Source organism: Topomyia yanbarensis, chromosome 2 (genome assembly GCF_030247195.1).
Source record: "Topomyia yanbarensis strain Yona2022 chromosome 2, ASM3024719v1, whole genome shotgun sequence".
Lineage (NCBI taxonomy): Eukaryota > Metazoa > Arthropoda > Insecta > Diptera > Culicidae > Topomyia > Topomyia yanbarensis.
The window spans coordinates 290,515,902-290,526,279 of record NC_080671.1 but is presented as its reverse complement, the minus strand read 5'-3'; the positions used below and the strand labels follow the sequence as shown (position 1 = coordinate 290,526,279).

Here is a 10,378-nt window from a genome sequence, read left to right as displayed (position 1 = left end):
ATCGGCTTTTATCACTTTCGCATTGTTGATAGAAGGACTGCCTTCATGCAGAATAACGAAAAAAATATTTGCGGATTATTTTTAGTATGGCTTTCGCTAGTTAGCAGTGTTGCCACATTCTCCAATTATCTGAAACATTGCAGAATTTTGGATTATGTTTCCGAAAGATTATATTTAATAAATCACAGGTTTTCACCAATTTCAGCCTGGAAATGTACTTTAAGTAGCTTAAATTTAATTTAAACAAATGACAGATTGTTGAAAATTTCAGATTGCCGATATACGCGCAAGCCACAAATAACGAATATAAACTGCGCAATTGGATTATCGCTGTCAATGATTGGAAATATTCCAATTTGTTCTTTATTATTATAGCCTTTAAAACGACTTTTAATTTAACAATAATAACATGCAGAATGGAACAATTAGTCAGCTTCAACTGAGGTTTACCAACTCTTCCAGCCGCGCTCTATTTACATCGGATCACCCCCAGTGGTAGCAGTGATCAAATTCAGCACTCATCGCAGCGCATTGTCAACATGCATGACTGCTACTGCTGTTCTTTACGGCCCGACGTTCGAAGGGAGAATGAAGTCGCTCAAGGAATGATATTCTTTAAATAGTCGAGGATGACGTCATTCATAGAAGCGTAGTCTACTGGGTGCTCCAATCTGTCGTACGAGTCGCTATAGGCACGATGTTACTTGTCTGGCAAAACAGCAACAACTGATTCAAACAGGCACGCGGCAAATTTATTTATAACTTTTCGTGCTCGTTTGAATCACCAAGCTGCTCCCTATCGACGGCGCTGCCGGGGATAGTTTGACTGATGTATGGGAATTTTCACGTTTTCGAGACCTGTTCATTTTTGCTAGTTTTTCAATAGCGTGCTATTGAAATACAAAAACACTATAGCAATAAAACATAATTTCAGTTAATTCCGAATTGTTTGGTGATAACCAGACGGAAACCCGTTCATAAATAAGAAAGTTATTAGCGTTCAAAATAGTGACGCAAAAACGTGACATCGTTTGATTTTAGATTTTAGAATGACACCCTGCCCCAGATAGTGCAGTAAGACATTTTCAATGTCAAAAAATACCCATTTTGACAGATTGTTGATTGTATATATATATATACGCCAACGTTACCGAAAATCGATAGCGCTTATTGCATCGCCCGGAGACGACGTTGCTCGTGTGGGATAAGAGCAACAACTGATTTAAACGGACATGCGTTGCTTCTATTTATGACTTTTCGTGTTTCATTGAGCAACTAAGCTGCCCTCTTTTGATGGCTGTGTCTGAGAAATCTGCCTCACGAATGGTATTTTTCCTGTTTTTTGTGAACTTTTTAATTTTACCAATTTCCAAAAGTCTACTTTTATTGGGGAGATATTAAATTATTACCAATATTTAAGTTAGGTGTTTCTGAATCGGTTGGTGTATGAATGATTAAAATCCATCTAGTAATATCGGAGTTATAAGCGTGCAAACCTTACATAGTTTCGTTACATGGAAGATAGTTTAGATTTTAGAATGACACCTAGCCCCAGATAGTGGAGTAAGACATTTTTAATGTCAAAAATGTAACGATTGATGATGATTGCAAAAAAAATGTAACGTAACTATAATAACAACTACCGGTGTAAAAACAGATTATTATTTTGGCAACCTATTTACCAACGACCGGTGCGAAAACGGGTGTCTAAATAAAATATTATCGTTTGGCGTAATCAAAATACACACGCATTTGCTTACGCACCGGTGCTGATAGTCTTAGAATTCGAACCAAGTTTCTTATACTGGGTGGAATCAAAAATTGTCGAAGTCCTTGTAAACAAGCTCTCTGAATTGTCACAAAAGTGAGGTTATACATTTTCATGCAATGCTCAATTACAACGCACAAATATTCTTACAGGCAGGGCACCGAGCGGGCGACGGCTAAGGAGCTATCGAAGTAACCCGATGCTCACATGCACACATCAACATGTTGCTATCCCGTTCTGAATCTCGTTCGTCTTTCAATGTTTATTCAGCTTTTTGTTAGTGGCTGCGTTCTCAAATGCGCACTCCACTTTGACAAGTGGTCCGTCCAATGTTAATTTTGACAAATCAACTGTCGTGTCAATTTTGACAACCCGTTCCGTCAGTCTCAATTTTCACAACACGGTAGGCGTTGATTTTTGTTCTCGTCTGAAATGTTAAACGTCAAAATTTGTGATCTTAACAAACCCGGTTGAAGAGCACGGGTATAGTTTCAATGGAGAAGTCGTTTATTATCGAGATCATCTTTAGACGAACCATTGTCAAGGGAAGTCAGGCAGGAGCTGGAGGCGCCAATCAAGGAGCTGCTGGCTCGGACAATAAACCTGAAAAATCGGCATAGTTCCATTACAGCGGCTCTCAATATCATCAAACGTAAGCTCATTTTGACCTGACCTGAACTACAATACTGAAATTTTGTAATTTTTAAAGATCTTTTCTCATTTTTTTTCTCCAGAATGACCAGCGATCGATGCTTCAATCGGCATTTATCAAAAACTACACACTAATTTTTGATTGCTGAGAATCAGCATAATTTTGCTGAATTTTGACGAGTTGAAATTTCAGCAAAACTTCCAGCAAAAAATGTTTCGCTGAAGACTCAGCAATTCGAAGCTGTCAAAATTTTAATTGGATTGCTGGAAGCACAGCAATTATTTTACTGTATGTTTCAGCAATCGGAATAAAAAAAAATGACAGCACTTAACTGAAGTATCAGATAAACGATATTCTTTAATGGATGTATCAGCAATAACAGTTTACTGAGCTCTCATCAAAAAATTCAAATGTATTGTCAGCGAAATTTCAATGAATTTGTTTTTCTTTTTAGTTTCCTTATAAAGATTAACAACTTTTTCTATTTAATTTTATCGTTTATTCGCTCATCCAAGCTTTATGAGAAAATCATTGTTTGTTGTGGACATCTTTCCAATGTTGAAAACTTTTCCAGCAAAAAAGGTAAAAAAATGTACCAAGGACGGATCAAACTGAATATTAAAATAATAATATGACATAATCAGTATAAAAAAACCGCGCACGATATCATCGCCGACTGAGAATGCTCTTTTCCCAATGCATATATAGCATTCGCCTTCGCAGTACAATTGGGCTTTGATAAATAGAACTGGCAATTTTGATCCTTTGTAAGCTGCAGCGCATTGTACGATTTCGTCCTCTGGCTGAAAGGGAAAATCATAATTCGAAGGACATTTTATCTTATTTAAATTAAATACGTTTATCCATTCTATGATGCGTTCCAGAACGTTTGTTATTTGTTGCGAACCTTGAATAACACGTTTTGCTCCACGCGATGGATTCTTTTCTTTTATAATGACGAGTGACCGAATGAAACCTTTAACGCCATAAGGAATATTTTAGTAATGCATCGATTCAAAATATTACAAAAAGCTACTATTTATGACTAAAGTATGCAGATGTCCATGCTTTTGAAGTATTTTGGTTTCGATGATCTCCCATGTTTCACCAAAATTTACTTTTACATCTGGAAGCATTGCCACAAAATCCATAATAATCTGTGCATAAGAAACATAAGTTAAAAAAAACTCCAAAGAAATTACTTTTTGCCTTATCATACCAGTAGTCCATCAAACGCACCGGATAGTGGAAATGTCTGAAACATTTCGGTTAACCGCTCTTCCGGGTTTTGAATCTTCCTTATTCGGTTTCTAGAATTCATCGTTTTGTTCCAATCTTTTTTGATGATTTCCTGCAACGCATCTGATGGAACGATGTACTTTAGTTTTGCGATCTGAAAATTGCTCACTGATATTATGTTAATTTACTAAGATATTATATTCAGATTACGATTTCCTCGATATCCTCGTTTTCATCGTTATCATTTAGACCTTCGGGATTCTCTGCTTCTTGTACATTTGGATTATCGTTACGACTTTTAACTCGACGGACTTGCTTCTGGTGTTTTTGACCAGATATTCAATGCGTGATTGTAGCTTTCCAGAATGTTTTCCTTCACCTCGAGCATCGGGGTAGAACCATAAACCCTGTAAACAATTGGAACCGTTAGTATATTTATAAAACACCGATTTGTTTTAAAATATACCTGTGCATGAGCTGCATCTTTGCACTTTAGCGAACTATATTTTTGTACCAGCGATTTGGCCACGATATTCTTGTAATGGGCATGAGGATGGCTGTAATGGAAATGAATTAATGCAACATTGAGAAAAGATTGTAGATAATAATTAGTAGCAATAGTAGATTTAAATGCAAAATTTTTTATGAACTTTCAATCAAGTTTCTCCTAAATCAGAATTCTACTCATAGCTTCTTTCTGTAATATTAAAATTTAAAGAAGGTAAATCCACAAATCTACCATTTCTGTGAAGAAATTATTAAACTAAACCTAATCGCATATATTCCGCATATGTTTATTTACTTTTCTCGATTGATCTGCTCAATAAGGTGTTTTTGGCTACACACTATTCGTCTCTCTACCTATACTCTCTGCATAGCTCAGCTTCTTGTCGGCACTCTGTTGGCAGCCTTACTCTGATAAATAAACGTCATAATATTTTGCCCGGCCAACAAATAGTTCGCATTTTCATCTATTTTTAAAGTGAAGTAGCTATGTTGCTTATACGATTTTTTAATAATAAAGTTTGTTGTAGTCTAACTTGTTGATAGTTATCGTTGGATTTATTAACTATTGATAGCTATTATTGAATTTTTATCTGTTACCTGTAAATGACTATAATACTTACTATCCGAATCGAGTAATCAGTCGCTTAGTACAGAAGTGATTGCCTTAATAAGCTTGCTGTCCAAGGGACTGCTCTCTTTCAATAGTTCTATTATACGTTGTCCTTCCGGCGTTGCTTGAAATATTAAGTCAATGTCCAATTCCTGAAATGAACTATCATTAACAATCAATGGGACAAGTAGTGGTATGCAGTTATATTTACCTTTTCCATTGAGATTTCTTGTGTTTCGTGGTCTTGGAAAAGTTGTTCCTGTGTGGTATTATTATCATCTGAGTGATAGTTACTCGTGCTAGCAGCATTGTTACTCTCAATAATTTCTCGTTGCCTTTTCTGAATCTTTTTTCGTTGTCCGGTACTTAATTCCAATCGCGTGAAATCTCCGTCGTCGAGTGAAATGAATGTTTCTACATCATGTATGTCCTCTTTTACTGATTTGAAAGGTAACGTGAAATGATTGAAATTTATATATATATATAACTAAAATTACAACAATTATTTTTAGAAGTCGGCATTGTAAATCCTTCTGGATACAAAATTTGTATCGTCGTTGTACTTTTTCCAGAAGGCAAACGTGGTATGGCAATGGAAAGTTCCAAAATTTGTCAATCGCAATTCTGTAGTACTCTCCAACTGATAGGCTTGAAGAGTTTCCTCGTAATCTACTACTTCCCATATTTGAATTAAAAATTGAGGCGATTCATCGATAACTACAATTTCCTGGATCATTCCAAACGTAGAGTATTCGGCACAGTTGTCACCTTTAAGTGATACTACACAATTTATTCGAAAATGAACACCATTGTATATTACTCCTTTCGGGGAAAAACAGCGTGCATCGGGGTTGTATTCCACAAAAGCTGATGATTGCATATTTTCAATCAAGCACATTTTCCCTGATTTATATTGGATTTTATCTATGAATGGATGCTCAGCCAAACTCACTGCTTGAGCAAAAACTTGTCGTTTTGCCAAGCTTAAGCAAACGTTCTTGTAGTTTCGTGCTACATTCATTTGCGATTTAATATTTTTGTTTTTGCTTTCGAAGACTCGGCAGTCGAATTGTTCGAGCGACCCAACTTTTTTTATGCATTCGGGGTAATGAGTCAGATGATGCAGTTTATTAGGTCGTCGTTTAAATAGTGTAAAAAACATATTGTGGAATATCCTTATGCTTATTTCTAGTTCTGCTATGAGAAAATCAGGAATCGTTGGTGAAAATGCGATTCGTGTAATTGTGATGAGAACTCCTATAAGACTCATATGCTGGCAATCAGCTGAAACTTTGTGGCCGAATAAAAATGGAAATGCCCTTAAAAATAAAAGATATTGAGATGCGGTTTGCCTTAGTCTATGCGCGTTCGGTTGTAACAGCATCGCAGCTGTTATGTTTGGGGACGGCTTGTTATGCTTATCGCGGAACCCATAAGCAAATGATTTGAGTCGATGATTTATAAATTCAATGGTGAATTTTAGCTTTTTGTCTCGATAGTAACGAGCAAGGACAAGTTGAAGAGTGATTGGTATGACACCTTCTGCCAAGTCATGCATCACGTCGAATGCGTGGTTCCTTGTGACGTAGAATAAAGTTAATTCATTCAAAATACACCCAGTAGATTTTAATCCACACTCAGATGATGATATCTTCTTATTCCGTAATTTTTTAAGGTTTTTGTCATACCATTTGCGGTTTCGTAAGGGATATTCGCTTTGTGATGGGGTTTCTCGAAATTTGGATCGCACTATCGTACATTCACGACAAAAATAATTGGCTGATGGACTGAGAAATCCGAATACTTCATGAATTGCTAGTGTGTCTCCCGCCACTGCAATCACTGCCGCACGGATTTCATATTTAGTGCTACTGAAGTAAACCGTAACACCCTTCTCTAGTTTTTTTCAAATCGTCTACTAGTGGAGCTAGAATCGCATTATATCCATGGTGTTTAGCATCAATCGATTTGGCGTAAATCAAAGGAAAAACTGCTTTCAAAGAAGAGTTATACTGCCTCTGCATATTTTGCACTTTAAAGTACATGGCTGAGATTTTGTTGTTGCCCGCCCTGGAACTAATAGCGTTGCATGGTTCTGCATCGTCTTCATACAGTATTAGCCTGAGAGCTTGGGGATACTTTTGGAAGTACTCGCTGGTCTGGAAGCACGTTCCACAGGTGTAGGAATTGTATAGGTTTGATGTGGCTGAAACAGAAGGTGTATCTTCCAATGCGCGACGATTTTCGGGATCTCGAAGTAGCATTTTCAATGGGTCGATTATTGGGATATACTGGAAAGTGTCTTTCACCTAGAATTGAGCGAGAAGAAATTTTAGATTCTGTACACACAGGTCACTGGACCAAGTTTACCTTCACGGTTAACTCTGATCCATTCACCATTCGTTTAGTCTCTTTGTCTTTTAACATAATGGTTCTTGGATGTGGAATCGAACCAATAAGGCTATTAAGAAAATTTCGTTGGCGTGTTGGAGTGTTGACCTCTTTGAATATATCGTGCACGATAAGTCCATTGTGCAATTCAATTATTGCTTCCGATTCTAGATCAGGAATCATTTCGTGCAACAAATGATCCACACGCTCAGAGACAAAAGTATTAATTTGATCGATAATACTTTCACAAACCATCAATACGATTCTTAGTTTAGCCTCCGTGAACGAAACATCAGCTTTCAGTTTGCACACAGAAATGGCAGCAAACTTTCGGAGAGATTCTAACGTAATCCCTTTGGTCTCATCCTCAACTTGTTCAAGCCGAGTTGGTTCATCTACCATACTGTTATTTGCAGGGCTAATGCCAACACCAATTCCCTCCTCATCCAACAACAGAATATCGCCGTGCAGCGGCTGGCTGCCTGATGATAAAGGATGCTTCGTGATGATGTGTTGTCTCAAGTTAGAGAACTTCCTGTAACTAATTTTACAACCTCTTATCGTACAGGTGTAATGGATCAAACTTTTGTCGAAATCTTGACGATCTGCATGAACTTTTACATGCCGCCTCAAACCTTCCACGTACCCTTCAACCAGTCTTTTGCAAAAAAACATACGATAACATCCGCCATCTTTCCGGCTTATATTATTAACCAGACCTGGAATTTACAAAAAAACATCACTTTTTACTTACCAAACATTTCCTGAATGTCACAATTGTCGAATTTAAGTGCGTCGACAATATCCTGCATAGCAGGTTCCATATTTAAACTGTTTTTCAGGCAATCCGAGTAACACTAAATGTTGAACTGCTCACAAGTGGATGAAAAACATCAATGACATTGATAAAATATTTCATCATTTTCCAGTAGAGCGTATACGATTGACTTGGACAGTTTATAGACTGGAAGTGTAAATTGCTGACATTCGGCAAATGAATTAGTTTTACTTAATACCAGCAAAATAAAATTCATTTGCTGATCTGTTAGCAAATCATGTATTGCTGAAAACGTTCCAGTTAAATATTTTGCTGAAACGAAAAATAAAAATTTGGTGTGTACTAATACGAATACTAATTAGAACCAGAATTTATGGATTCGAGCATCTACTCTTACCTGAATTCATCACGTACGATATGACCAGTAATAAAGCAATGAAACTCGGTGTAAATTCGGAAAGGCATGCAATCCTCTGACAATGTAATATCTTAGCAAAGTTTGTTTAAATATACGCGTTTTTTGAATAACATTTGTAGTAAAATTTACTATCTAACATAACGAAAAATGCGATAAAAATAACCTCTTGGCATAATGGCTGATGACAGCTGCAACGTTAATAAACGAAATCGGTGGTAACTCAGCCGGCTCATTGATTTCGTCTAAATCTAACATCGCTGAAGATTGGTTTTCCACAATCTGCCAATTTTATGATAAGACCGATTGATCACCGTATTACGCGCTGCAAGTTGTCCAATTTTTGTAAGCCGATTTCGCAAACATAGTTTTGTAAAGTAGTTGTTCTGAATATTCTTTTTGAATTGAATGTTACTGTTGAAAGGTGGTTCAATTGAAACAACCGAAATTTTATTTTGATTTTTAACGTTTGAGACGAAAACAAAAATCAACGCCTACCGTGTTATGAAAATTGAGAGTGATGGAAGAGTTTGTCAAAATTGACATGACGGGTGATTTGTCAAATTTGACATTGGACGGACGACTTGTCAAAGTGGAGTGCGCATTTGGGAACGCATCCACTAACAAAAAGCTGAATTCCTGCTAATTAGTTTCTCTCGCGTTGATCCACTTTCACTGCGTTTCTTTCGTGCATACATAAACTCGCAAGTAGGAAAGGGAAACGGAGAATTGATTCGGAAACCATTGTAATGATGTTAGCTTCGGACATTTTCAATGTATTGGTGTCCGTTTATTTATTCATACGTACGACACAAAGGTTAATCGCAGACAAGAATATGAGAACAAATACTGAGCAGCCATATAAAGCCGGTATGCACCAAGCTTGAATTAAACTTAAATATACAAACATTTTACTATTTTCAGTTTGGCTCATATGTATAAGCTATATTCCCCACATTCTTCCCCTTCTCTACTCTTTGCAAAAAAAACTATGTTTACGTGAAGAGTTGCCGTAATCACAGCTTTTTCTATAACGTCTCTGATTTTTTAGCAATTTTTGAAGATAGATTCTTTTCTTAAAGATGATAGATTTTTGAAATAATTTTTTTTGAACACAGATGTTTCCAGTTACTAAATTGCATTCGGAGCTAGAAAAATCACTCGTGTAATATTCGTTGGCTTTATTATTATTATCCGCTGATACCATCGAGCCTGTCCTAAAATCTTATTGGCTCTCGAATCATCTAGACCAGTCAATCATGACAATATTTCTTAGACTATCAGCACCGGTACGTAAGCAAATGCGTGTGTAATTTGATTACGCTAAACGATAATATTTTATTTGGACACCCGTTTTCGCACCAGTCGTTGGTAAATAGGATGCCAAAATAATAATCTGTTTTTACACCGGTAGTTGTTATTATAGTTACGTTACATTTTTTTGCAATCATGCAATAAAATAATCGTTTTTTAATGATATGGACTTTATTCAGTGAAAAAAATATTGCTAGAAAGAAAATACATTTATTTATTGAATTCAATAAAACCCTTTCAGTAACAAACATCGTTCTCTTTTCTAAAAATATTTTATTGCAATGATTGTAAAATTATTCAAACTGGAAATGTTTATTGAGATTAAAAGTTAATTATTGTTTCAATGAAAAAAATGCTCATACTATTAATTTTGCCGTTTAAAGCAATAAACATTGTATTATTGAATTGAATAAGACATTTTTTGTTCAAATGTGCTAAAATTCTCTATGTAATAAAAATTCTAAGAAATGTTATGGGTTCGGAACGGACAACGAATTCTAATAACTAATGTTTACCCAGAAGTTATTGTCTGAAGCACATACTACGGAGTGAAAAGGATCTCATGCTAGATAATACAAACAAACTTGCGGAGAAGGAACCTTTACGACCATTCAACGATTGTTTTGCGGAAACAGTTTATACGAACGATCAGTTTCGAATACGCTTTCGTTTTTATGTATTTCGAAGCCTTTGAAGAGGGGCTA

The 10,378-nt window shown here is 36.2% G+C and overlaps 1 long non-coding RNA gene across 1 annotated transcript; it reads right to left on the bottom strand.

The window, feature by feature from the left end:
- Positions 1 to 3,452: 3,452 nt before the first annotated feature.
- Positions 3,453 to 4,223, bottom strand: LOC131683250 (uncharacterized). The gene is made up of 4 exons (XR_009304453.1): positions 4,126 to 4,223; positions 3,870 to 4,066; positions 3,640 to 3,813; positions 3,453 to 3,577 (listed from the first exon to the last, which is right to left on the bottom strand). It is a non-coding gene; the product is annotated as an uncharacterized LOC131683250 (long non-coding RNA).
- Positions 4,224 to 10,378: the final 6,155 nt, after the last annotated feature.